Raw genomic sequence first — 13,359 nt, forward strand, 5'->3', positions numbered from 1 at the left:
CTGTAAGTCTAGATCATTTATTCACAAGTGAAAAACTGGCAGTCTATACAGATCTTTGGGGAAGTCCACTGCATACTTCTCTCCATTCTCAATACTGTTGTACTTATGTTCCCACTCTTTGCTTCCTATTCTTTAACTGATTGATGAGTGTTAAAGGACCTCCCCCCTCAAAAAAATACTCTATTGAACCAACTTAGAAACGGCACAGTAAGAAAGTGTCTGATGTTTTATTAAAGAACTGTCATTTCACTTTGCAGTTTCCCTGTGTGGTTTGTATGGTGATAGACCTGAATAAGTTAAGGCATAATACTTTGACACTTTTGAAGAGGCAATCACTAGACAGAACTCAGCTCTTGTAGACTGTACAAGAGCTGTACATGTGCAAATTTTACATCATGATGTCAAACTACTTAAGCATATTCCATGGATATGGGGTTCTCATTTGTTTTCTGAAGGGCTAACAAGTGCTGCTGTAGGGAAGGACTTGAGTGTTGTATAACTCAACACACTTCCTACACCTATCTAGTGTCTACTTGAGTTCTCTGTCTTTTGAATTATGTCCTCACTCTACTAAACTCATTTGTACTGAGGGAAGGCCAGCTGCAAATTCTCTTAGGGGCTGTGCACACTGGCCATTAAGGCTGGCCTGGGGGTGGAGTAGGGTTGTGGTGTCCACATGACACATGCCCCAACTCCGCTCCCAGGGTGGCATGATGTTGTGTGCTGCTCTACACGGTGCATGGTGGCATAGCACCTCCTCTGGCGCTGTGCCCTGGAAAGGCCAGATTGGGCCCACAGTGTGCAGTTGCCACAGAACCAATCCGGTGCAGATGAAGACAGCTGCAGGCCGCCCCTTAGGGGTGGTCTGCACAACCTCTTAAATATCCAGTCCAGCATCTGCTTTCCAACAATGGCTAACCAAATGTTTCTGGTAAGATCATGTCTGTGGTCTAACTCAAACAACTTTTATTCAAAGGAAAACAACCTTAGAACACAAAAGAGCTATTTAGTTGATCTGGAACCAATTACCAGAATTAAAACTTGCAGTTTCCATAAATTACCAATGATGCAACAAAGTACGTCTGAGTCTAAAGCCTGAGTGGCTTTCCAGATGTTGTTCTACCTCAACTCCCATAATTCAGCAACACTAGCAATCCTGACTACAGAGCAGAATATCCAATCAAGTATTATGACATGAGTGCTTTCCCCCTTTTCCTTGACATGCTCATTCTCACAAGCTGTTGTGCACATGGCCTTAAAGGCAGAAACAAACTTTATCCAGTTACTTCTTACAGAGATCCCACTCAAAACACAAAAAGAGAAGCAGATCAATTCTCCTTTTCTCCATATTCATGAACATTTTCCTGTCTGGAGATGGGGGCACTCCCAATTTCATTATGAATACACAGGCAGGAGCATTTAATGCCATACTGCCTAAGGAACATGTAAAACAGAACACAACTGCACTCATAGGTTTATTGATACAATCAATACTTCTTCTTAGAATGTGTGTACTTGTCTCACTTCCAGCTAACTGAATGACAAAGTCAGAAGTGCACAATTAAAATGCATTTAAATGAGCAGTATGCTACCTATGCCAATACATTTTGGTTTGTTAGGAAAATATATTCTTGGTGGCAATACTGTTGTACAGAAACATTTCCCCCCTTGACAATACACACTGATACAGTTGCAGTGTGAATGAGCTATGGGGATAGGATGAGGAATATTCTACAGCCTCCTTTTTTATCATTTTGTACCCTAAGCATTCTGCATATGAAAAGTATGGTGAGTGAGCTTGGTACAATGGGGTGATTCAGAAAATTGCATAAAAGGCAATTGTTGGCATCCACTGAAGAGCATGGCATGACTTCATCCCTTAGTGGTACTGACACAGCATATGGTTACTTTATATAAGCCAGGGCTTAGTAAAGCATTCACTTTTATGCTAATCCAATCTCAGTGCTTGTCATGAGGACTATAGAACAGACTCATGTTGAGCAGCTTTTCTCTTGCTGTCTCTTGTACTGGTTTCACAGTTATACATATATAGAGAATCATAGAGCTTTTGTCCTTAAAGTCACAGGTATGAGTGACATGATGATTTCCATGGGTACAGTGTTCCACAAAAAAGCCTGAGCATTTGCTTCAGACTCAGATAGTGATGCTTGGTTTCTTTTGTCCTTGGCCACTGCTGATTTACATCTGGAATAGAGAACACACCATAATAGAGTGGTGTTACACATCAAATTACACATCCCAAGAAATTGCAGGCCATCTTTTATTTTTATTTTTCTTTAATAAAGATCTGTTAATCTGTTGAATTTTGTTGTTAATGGTTGTTACACATTCTGTGTAGAATTTGTATGCTGATGAATTATACCATTTTGATAAAATAAATAAATAAAATACATATGTAGACAAATATTAATTACCAGGCATTAATCTCAGATGCTGGTAATAGAGATTTTAAAAGTACTGTATATACTTGTGTATAAGTCAAGAAATTTAGGTCAAAAATTGACTCAAGAAACCTGGTCAACTTATACATGGGTCAGTATAGTACTTGACCTGAGAAAGCTCAGCTGGGAGAGACTGGGAAGGGCCCTCCAGCTGAGCTACCTCCTGAAGTCTGACCCTCAACTTATCCATAGATCATACTAATACCAATAATTTTGACCCCAAAAGTTGACCTTGACTTATACACGAGGTCGATTTATAGTCATGTATATACGGTATATACAGTAAGCAATTCACAAATTATACTGTTACCTTAACCAATCAACATGGTCTGCGTCCAGTCTACTTGAAGGAACGCCTCCTCCCATACAATCCTGCCCGTACACCCCAATCCTCCAGGAAAAACCTCTTACAATCTAGAAAGATGAGACTGGCGGTGACCTCCCGGAGGTCCTTTTCTGTCACCGCTTCAAAAACTTGGAATGACCTGCCAGAAGAGATTCGCCAATTATCCTCACTCAAGACTTTTAAAAAGGCGACAAAAACCTTTCTCTTCTGGCAGGCCTTCCCCGATTGATAATGTCCAGAAGCAATTGAATCCCCCTTTGATTATTTTTATTATTTGTGATTTGTTTTTAACTTTGATGTATTGTACTTTTTAAACATTTTTTTACTGTTTAATTTTATAGTTGGGAGGGAGGGTTGGGTCGGGGTTTTGTGGGGCTTGTTGTTTTTATTGTTGTATATTGTATTTTCTTTGTTGTTACCCACCACGATCCTCAATCGGAAGAGGCGGGATATAAATAAATATTTATTATTTTTATTAACAGTAAAGGAGCTGCAAATGATTCTGGAAAAGAATCAGCAGCACTAGGTATTGTGACTTTTTCTTAAGCAGAACAACAATTATGAGTCAATAACTATGGGAAGGGCTCTCCAACAGCACATTTTTAGCCAGCATCAAACAGATAGTTAGAAGATGTCACTAAAACCAACCATTTGGCTTAAATACATACATAATACAGTATTTCCTCAGGTGGTGTGTGTAGATTATTCCATGGTATATCTGTGTTTTATGAATACACATACACACTCTGAAGAAATACTGTATTACAATTGCCCCTTCATATTCATGGATTATCCATGGATTCAACCACATAATAATAATAAAATTTATTTGTGTTTCCCCGTTTCTCCCAGTGGATCGAAGCGGGGTTACAGACTATTAAAATCAATACATATAAAAACATAAAAATATTACATCAACACTCATCATACAACAGTACAAAAATCCATCAACCGTCCAGCATCCAGGGGCAAGGCAGAATATCGTTGTCAGCCGGGTAATTGGTCTTCATTTTTCGGGGGGGGGGGGGGGGAAGCTTGACAAAAAGAGTTTTAGTCTCTTTTTAAATGTTTCCAAGATGGAGACGCTCCTCAGGTAGGCTATTCCAGATCCGCGGGACCATTATAGTAAAGGCCTTTGGATGAGGAAAATATTGGAAGTGGTGTTCTCCATAAGTTCTACCAGATCTGAGTGAAAATATCAAAAATTATAATAACCTCAAAAGCAAACCTTGATCTTGCCATTTTTTAAAATAAGGGACACCATTTTACTACCCCATTATATATAATGGGATGAGCATCAAATAGAGGAGTGGGTGGGTTCCTTTAACCAAATCTCAATGGATACCCAGGGCCCCGCTCTATGATGTATATCTGGTTAATGAGCTTTCTCCAACTAGGTACCTTCCAACAACATATATCATCCTTTTAGCCATGGGATATGCTTAATAGCTATAATGGGAGTTATAGTCCAGCATGTTTGGTGGCATCATGTTGAGGAAGACTGATATAAGCATCTGTTCCTCAATCTGCTATTTGGTTGCCCATTGAATCTCTCTTGAAACCACTTGAAAGTGTTCTCAAGTTCATAAGTTCAAAAGATAAGATTGTCACACTAGATGAGACAAGTGGAATTATTATTAGTGAAATTTACTAAGAACTCCATTGCAAGTGTGATTTACTGTAGTATACAGCAAGAAAAGATGTAAGTGTACCTTCAAAACAAACTGCTTCCAATAAACTACTAAACTTTAGCCAAATTAATACCCATATAACATTCTTGTTGGTCCAGACCAACATCCACCCAATTTTCCCACTGTTTTTCTAGGAGCAGCCAGTCAAATACATTTCAACATCCAGCATAGACAGGTGATTAGTCACTCATAGCCTCTGATATTGAAGGAGATGCTGCCTTTGGCTACGACAGCTAATAACCTTTCACCTAATATCTGTATTCTGTTTCTGCCTATCAAACAGCTATACAAAACACGGAAAGGATCCCAGAACTTTGAAAAGAAATGTTAACACAGAGAGAGGTCTTGTATTATTCATGCCTAAAATTACAGTGAATTCAGTTCGTCTCCTCCTGTAAAGTCAACTTTGATTTATGGTGACCCTATGTGTGAGAGACCTCCAAGTCACCCTACCATCAACAACCCTGCTCAGGTCTTGAAAAATTCATGTCTGTGGCTTCCTTGATTGTATCTATCCATCTGTAATGTGGATCCAACTCAGAAAAAACGAGTTACGGAAGCTCCCTCGACTTTGGAATACAAGTGTGTGTGACGGGGGGGGGGGGGGGGGGAACTTGCATCATCATGGAATTGTTTCATTTGTGTCATTTAGGGAGAGGAGAGAATTGAAAAGTATCCTTTTGAAGGTTCTGCCCAAATACTAAGGAGATGACAAAATTCACATGCAAAACCATGGGATGTTAATGCAGTAATACATCTTGGGATGTTAATGCAATAATACATCTGGGTCTTTATCTACACTGTAGAAATAATGCAGTTTGATACTACTTTTACTGCCATGGCCACATCCTACAGAATCCTAGGGTTTACAGTTTCTGAGGGACTAGCACTCTGTGGCAGAGAAGGCTAAAGACCTTGTAAAACTACAAATTCCAGGATTCCATAGGATGGAGCTACAGCACTTAAAGTGGTGCCAAACTGCATTATTTCTACAGTGTAGATGCATCCTAAGAAGTATGCATTGCCTATAAACATACCTTGAACTTTACCATGTTACAACTGACAGAATTAGGACTGTATAGGCCAAGTATTTTAAAACCATTTGTTTGTAGCTTATTATCACAACAATTCAGACTTTTAAGATCAATGTAAATGTGGCTACTGTTATCAGACCATTCATTTTGGCATACTAAAAGATAAGAGGGCCTCAGTGATTACATGTACATATGTATGGGAAATACTTTGAGAGAATGATTCCCCTTTAAGTCAAGATGTTTTCTCATTTCTCACCTCCAAGGAATTCTCTCATCTGAGCAAGCTTATTTTATTCAGCCTAAATCAGCATTCTCCAGCCTGGAGCCTTCCAGGTATGTTGGCCTAGAACTAAACAGAGAGTGAGACCATTCTTAGCCATGAGCTGGGCTATGTAATGAATTCCTGTGGGACCAATTAAGGAGCATAAATAAAGAGAAAGTAAACCATATTTCCTCTGCTTCATAGTAGTGAGATTCAAATTACAGTGATTTCAAGAAGGAGACCCAATATATTTTGCTTCAATTTGGCCTTAAATAATGGACATTTAAATATAATGGACATTTAAACCTAAGTTCATGTGGATCCATCTATCTCATTCTTTATCAGAAAACCACCTATTGGCACAGTTATGCTTCATAACTGAACTGAACTAAGTTATTTAAAGAGTCAGCTTCCTTAAATTCTGAGTTGTTTTCTTCTTGTGGTTATAAAACTGGAGAGCCAGAAAAATAAATTTTCCATGTGTTATTGGAAAGGCTTAGCTATAGCAGCACTATTACTTGTAATAGAGTTGCATGGTTAAATCCCTGTGCATTATGCTGGAAACATACCACATCACATTACTTTAATATACCTTCTTTGGTGATTTAATTTACTTCTGCCACCAGGTGGCACTTTCAGTGGATTTATTACATTCAAAAACTACATTATATTCAATACTGTGAGGCAAAAGGCCAAAATCGATTAAAGGATAGAACACCATTTACATATACGGTTCTCATAAAAGGCTTCTCAGCTTTGGTAAGGATTTGCTTGTGCCAAAAAGCAGCACAATGTGTGTGTGTGTGTGTGTGTACAAAATAATCATAATTGTAATCATGATGACAAATATTGCTTTTATTGCAATTCATAATGCAGGCTATCAAAGAGTGAGAACTGCAGTGAAGTGATTATCCCATTATTCCCATCCAATCACATAATGATTATCATATTATGAATAGTAAGAAAGAATCTACAAGGTCTCTCTCTTTCCAAACTCAAGATGAAGCATTTAAATAATATAATATGATTTCAAAACAAAGAGTAGCATCAATACACTTACAAAATCATTAAAAAAAATAGCAGCATAAAAATAAAACATCATAAAACTTCTCAGCTTCATCCCTGAACATCTAATGGCACTTTTAAATTAGATTCTAATCTAGACAAATACTGTAGCTAATGTTTACCAGGACTAACCTGGGAATGAACTTTGATTCAAAACATGCCATAACTAAACAAGAAAGATGAAAAAAAAAATCAAGATTTGCTATTTCTGCAAATTCATTTTATGTGAAATGATTATAAGTGCAAAATTGAATTTAATCTTAACAGCCATCCATTTCCCTCTATTTTTAAGTTATCATGTACTGTAAGAAGGAAGCATACAGTGGTGACTGTTGGATTCTGTGTCAGTGGATCAGTGAATTGGCTTCATGATTTAATCTCAATTATAATTTATACAGGAGATACACAAGTTGTTGGACTTTTTAGGGGGCAGTGATGGGGTACCCCCATGGATAATTCCTTTGAAGTCTGTTCTACAGTCTAGAAAGATTCACTGCCCTACTGATGCGGAAGTTACCAAATCAGATATCAATAGACTCAGGATAACTTCAAGGTATGAAGAAATAATATTAAGCTGTATTCAGGGATGAAAGTGACAACTTCACTTGTAGACATCAAAGGTGAAATTAAAGATTTCAGTGTGGTTGGGATTGGGCACAATGTCTCTCTACCCACCCACCCCGAAAACCCAGATAGAGAGCAAAAAACCCAAATAGGGAAGAAACCTTCACTCCCAACTAACATTTGGACTAAACATGATCAGTGAGCATAGAATGCTGGATGACTATTGGAGAGGCAATAAAGGAAAAACAGAGAAAGCTGAGATGGAGTGTCTAGAACCCCCCCCCCCCCCACAGGCATGTACCGGGGGGATCCAAAATGGGAAAGAAAGCCCTAAACTAAAATGAAAACTAAACACAATCAATGTGCACAGAAAGCTGGCTGTTTATTGGAGAGGGAATAAAAGAAAAAGAAAGGAGGGTGGAATGGAGTGGCTGAATTCCTCAATAGAAAGCATTTCATGTGGCAATATTTTGTTGTAAGGACCCACAAGGATCCACCTGTTAAACTGGCAGAACAGCAATTTCTGTTCCCATGGCCTGTTTTGCTATTCAGCAGTGCAATGCTATGGATTTCTACACAGAAATACACCCAGCAAGTATGCTTTGTAGGATTGCAGCCTCAAAGAATCAGTGGGTAGTCGAAAGCATCTGACTTTCAAGGTCAGACACTATGATGTATTTTATTCACTACTGTGGATATAGTTCATCAATGTTTATTAGTTTGTTAAACAGCCAGCATGGACATTACTTTTCCAAGTTGTGAAGCATGTTGGTTTTCCCAGTAATTACCATCCTCAAAAAGTTGTATGCACTTATCTCACAATCTAACACAATAGTTTTGTTCTTATCTTCAAGCAGCTGATCTGTGCCCTTGTGCAGGCACAGAAAGGGCCATTCAGTAAGACTACTACTGTTTCAACAACCTGGACCCTCCTAAACAGAGTAGAATCCAAGTGATAGTGAACAAAATGAACCAAGGTTTTGTATTGTGCTCTTAGATCCTATAATGGCTCAGTCCAGTATGTTTCATTACAACAGCTACTGCCTTTTTTGAAGAAATGCCTGAACTACAGAGAGGGAAACTTGACATAAAATTGTAATTTTGAGCTATTTATGTAACTTTGATTAGAATTAATCCATGTTTTTCCCTGTAAGTATTATCTCATAGCTTTACCAAAATAATAATGGAAAGATGCAGAACTAATCAATCTTGTATACTTAAAAGTTCTCCTAGTTATATAAAGTGCAGCTGCTGCTATTTATGTTGATTCACATTAGAAACCAGATACAGACCTATGGTAAACACAGAACTCAACACACACTGACTGACTGCATGTTCTTGGAAGAAAGGTTTGGGCTAGTTCTCTCCCTGCCTATGTGGAAAGGATTAACATGAGTTAACTACACCGAGTCAACAAGTTTATTTAGAATCAATAATTATAATTAACTATGGAACAATTTCCATGACTCCCCTTGGTGCAGAGATCTGTCAAGGAAGCAGTAATGTGCCGGGACAGAGCAATGCAAGAATTAACTTCTCTTCAGTCATCCAAACCCTGCTGCACTCCGACCCACCATGGACCTGTGTAGAACTACCTCTTCATAGACTCAGGTGTATCTCCGAAGGCAGTAATAAAAATGTACCCTCTATTCCATTTGCACTTAATGAACAAAGCACTAATCATTCAAAAGAACTGAAACTAATACTCCTTAATGTCTCTGTGCATATACTTAGGATCAGGTGTGTCCAAGTATTATTGTTTTCTTTCTCAGGGATAGTAATACATATTAATTCTTTCTGCAGAACACTTTTTAAAAATGGAACTGATTTGCATTACCATAAACTATACAGAGAAAGCACTTTTCAGATTGCCACTGTAATCACCAAAGCTGTAGCAGGAAACGACTCTATGCACAGATTAATCCTTTTTCTCTTAACTATAACATTCATGGAAACAAAGAAAAGGCATTTCAGAATATCTATGCAGATCAACACACACTTTAGATGAAAAACATTATGTACTGGAAATTGGATTAAAGAGCATGGATCTCAGTAGCACTGTTTCAGGCTATGTACTCGTATGCAGCTAACCACTTGAGGGTATGTTGAAAAATATGGCAGTGGATGGAAGAGTTTCTTGAAGTAAAAAACAGACATGCTAACAAAGTACCAGCTACATATGGTAAAGTGCAACAATGCATTAATGCTTTTAGCCGTCACCTAACACTGGCAAAGAAGGTACAGTGCATTTGTACATTATAGCTATATTTTATGACTTGACAGGAAATTGTGCTTTAAAAAGAAATGTATTTTATGGAAATATGACATCCACGACAGATGTTTCTTTGAAACTGGTGGGAGAGGGGGTATGATTTGTAACTACAGTGATTCTTAGTGAACTGGTTTTCCATTTTATTAGAAAAAATGTATATTATAAGCCATGGCTTGAACTTAAAGAGGAAAAATGCTGCAGAAGAATCAGTCAACTCAAGTTCTTTTTCACAATATCTTTAACATAAATTCAAGCACCATTGATTGGATTCATCTGCCTTCTGTATTCCAGGGCAAGCCTATCTAAATTATACAAAAAGAACAGGAGATATGTTTTCCACACATTTCTTATATAATTTTACCCATGGAAAGAAAATATACTAAGCGTTCTAAGTGATCCAAAAGTGACCCCTCAAAAACAACAGGAAGATGGAGAAAAACAGGAGAAAAGGATCTTTTCTTTTGTTGCTGTTGGCAGTGTTCCAATCAAGCAGAACTTTGCTCACAGGATGCTTCTGCTAGTGGCATAAAATGCAGGATCCAGCCTACTGCTATAAGCAAAAGTTAATCAAACCATACCAATTTTCAGGGAATTTACAGGGCCACAGCCTTTAGTATTCCTTATTGCAAGTAAACACAATATTAAAGCTTCCATTATAAAGCAGGCTTAGCTTGAAATTTCCTGTTTGTTTAACTGGGCAAATTTGGTACTCTGCATCTTCATTCACAGGCAGCTTGCAACTGGCTTTTATGCATACAGAACTTGAATGTGATACTGATGCTATAAATATGCTCTCCCTCCCTTCTAGTTGGCAAGCTTTCTTAATTCATCTGGTGCAATGAAGTGAATAGGCTGTTTAAAGCTCCTGGGAAGAATTGTGATTTCTCTCTCTAAACACTGCAGGCAGGATCCCAGCAGCATTCAGCAAACTAGAGGCTGTTCTTAGAGAATCTTTAAGCCAGCTTACGCAACACTTGAATTTTTGTTTTTTCCTACTTTACGGAAAGCTTGCGTCTTAAGAAACGAGTTTTGGAGTGATTCTATCCAGCCAACGAAAGTGGCTATCCTTGACTGACAAGTTAACCAAATTAACCTGTTAATGAACTCTGCAATGTAGATACTATTCCTGATACTCTCAGAAAGGAGAAAGGGAGAGATACTATAGAGAAACTCCTAACAGACAGATAGGATCTATCTAACGGAGTTTCTTATCTTAACCTCTCTTGAATTCTCTTACAATAAGGCAAACTTGGAGGCTGTGTGTGTGCAGGATGGCCATATGTCCTCCTTTTCAGGACATTTCCTACATGTCAACCTTCTGTTCAGGAGGAATTCCCAAATGCCCTCCATTTTGAGCAGAGCTAAGAAGCATGAATTTATACTTACATGAGTGCTTTTAGCTTTTCTTTTGTTGTGTCCTACATTTTGCTTGAATGTCCTACATATTACCGTTCCTTATCTTCCTTTGCATTTAGGAGACCTGGTCAACCTGTGTGTGTACAAATAAGGACAGCACCTGGGGAAAAGAAAATGTTTCATGTGATTAAGTAAGCTTATTAAAGTCACAGGAGCCTTGTCAAAAAACAAATCTCAAGCAAGATATCGGCTCATCAGTATTTATTTGCAATATTTATACATCATCTTTCAGCCTGCTCTAAGAACTTTCAAGGTATTTTACAGCTGGAAAAAAATATGCAGTAATTGAAATCTAGAAAGAAATACAAAGACAGTACAGATGTCCACATGTTGTTGATGAGCTTCAAAACAGAACACCAGGATGAGCATAATAGCTGAAGATAAAGTGAATTAAAGTGAAAGGTAAGTTTCTTCTCCCATCCAAATAAAGCGTGTGAATTCTGAACTTCCAATGAAAAAGAATCTCAACTTCTTGTCTACATGTGATTATTCATAACCCATTTTTTGAGAAAGTATAGGGCATATGCCTCCCAGTAGTAAATACTATTATTGCAGATAATTTTGACAGTGTAAAAATTTATATAACTAATTCAATGAGTATTACAGATTAGAATAAAATAAGGAATCCACAGAAATGAACATCTAAATTATTTAAACATATTGACAAACCAGAGCAAATTAATCACATAAAGCTAATGAAATGTAGAGCTACCATGGCATAATGGTTTGAGTGATGGACTAGGACACTAGGAGATCAGCTCGGCCATGGAAATCTCTGGTGACCTTGGGTAAGTCACATTCTCTCAGCTTCAGAGGATAGCAATGGAAAAACCCCTCTGAACAAATCTTGCCAAGAAAACTCTGTGACAGGCTCTCCTTAGAGTCACCATAAATCAGAAATTACAGTCACCCCTCCTAACTTGTGGATGTAGGATCCGCAACCTCAAAAATCCGTGGAGGGGCGACCTGCTATTTTCAATGGGTTGTGTGCATGAGTGCATGCCCCATTCTAGCCTATAGGGCTTGAATATGCATTAGCCCCCGTTTCCATGGGTCGGTGTGTGTGTGTGTGTCTGGAACAGATTTCCCATGAAAACGGAGGGCCAACTGTATTGGAAGACAAATATCACCACAATAATTATACAAAAAAGAAAACCTAAACCATTTTGTTAGTAGTTAGGAATAAAGGTAATCTCTTGTTGTACGAAAACACCACAATCGTTTCCTTGAAGTCTTGGGCACATTTAACTATGAGTTGAGAGCCAGTGTGGTGTAGTGGTTTGAGTGTTGGACTACGACTCTGGAGACCAGAGTTCATTTCCCTGCTTGGCCTTGAAATCCACTAGGTGACCTTGGGCAAGTCACACTCTCACGGCTTCAGGGGATGGCAATGGCAAACCTCTGAATAAATCTTGCCAAGAAAATCCCATTATAGGTTTGTTTTAGGGTCACGAGAAGTCAGAAACTTGTTTAAGGCACATAACACAAGTTTAGCAAAGTAAGCAGAGGGCTTACTTTGGAGTACATAATAATGAGGATTACTGCTTCACCTGATTATTTTCATGTTTGCTCAAGAAAAAAAGGCCCCTGAAATCTACTGTACCCTAGGAAACTTTTAAAATGTAGATTTCAATTCCTTAAAAGATGTTTTGACAGTTATTCAGTATGTGAGAGTTACCCCCAGTGAAATACAAGAGCTAGTGCATGAGTACGAACTACTACAACACTATGGGGCCATGTTTTGTTTTGTTTTGTTCCTTTTCTGCCCATCAGTCCCCTTATCTGCACCAATGTCTGCCCAGAGCTCACCAAAGTCAGGGAGGGGGTTCTCCTGGGAACAAAATTAGATGGGCTTTTAAAAAAAAATTTGACAGCTTATGCACATATGTGCTATTGCATGGCCACAGGAGGCTGCACCTTAAATACTCACATCATCAGTATGGCAAAGATGAGCATGATTTGCTTGACATGTTTGTTTGTTTTGTTTTTTTTTAAAAACCCTCACAGTGGGGCTGTGACTTAGGGATTATTTTTTTCCTCTTTTCCAAGAAATAAAACCACAACAGACTGCTCCCAAGTTGGTGCAAACTATAGCTCTTGCACACATATTATATTGCTGGGAGATGATATTATTATATGGCTGAGAGAGTGTGACTTCCTCCAAGGCAAACCTATCCCAGGGTTTCTTGCTAAGGGTTGTTCCAAGGGGCTTGCCATTGCTATCCTCCAAGGCTGCTAGTTTTTTAA

At 38.3% G+C, this 13,359-nt stretch overlaps 1 long non-coding RNA gene across 7 annotated transcripts in view; it reads right to left on the reverse strand.

Moving 5' to 3' along the window:
• Nucleotides 1–211: 211 nt before the first annotated feature.
• The window catches only part of LOC121921555, a 20,065-nt gene continuing 6,917 nt past the window's right edge, over nt 212–13,359 (reverse strand). For 6 of the 7 annotated variants that reach the window (XR_006101975.1, XR_006101970.1, XR_006101972.1 and 3 more), the window contains 4 exons: nt 11,083–11,212; nt 5,790–5,882; nt 2,773–2,947; nt 212–2,205 (listed from right to left, as the gene is read on the reverse strand). This is a non-coding gene — a long non-coding RNA (uncharacterized LOC121921555). Of the gene's footprint in view, nt 2,206–2,772; nt 2,948–5,789; nt 5,883–6,992; nt 7,027–11,082; nt 11,213–13,359 lie in introns of all 7 variants that reach the window. The other variant, XR_006101973.1, reaches the window with a different exon arrangement.

Source organism: Sceloporus undulatus, chromosome 2 (assembly GCF_019175285.1).
Source record: "Sceloporus undulatus isolate JIND9_A2432 ecotype Alabama chromosome 2, SceUnd_v1.1, whole genome shotgun sequence".
Taxonomy (NCBI): Eukaryota; Metazoa; Chordata; class Lepidosauria; order Squamata; family Phrynosomatidae; genus Sceloporus; species Sceloporus undulatus.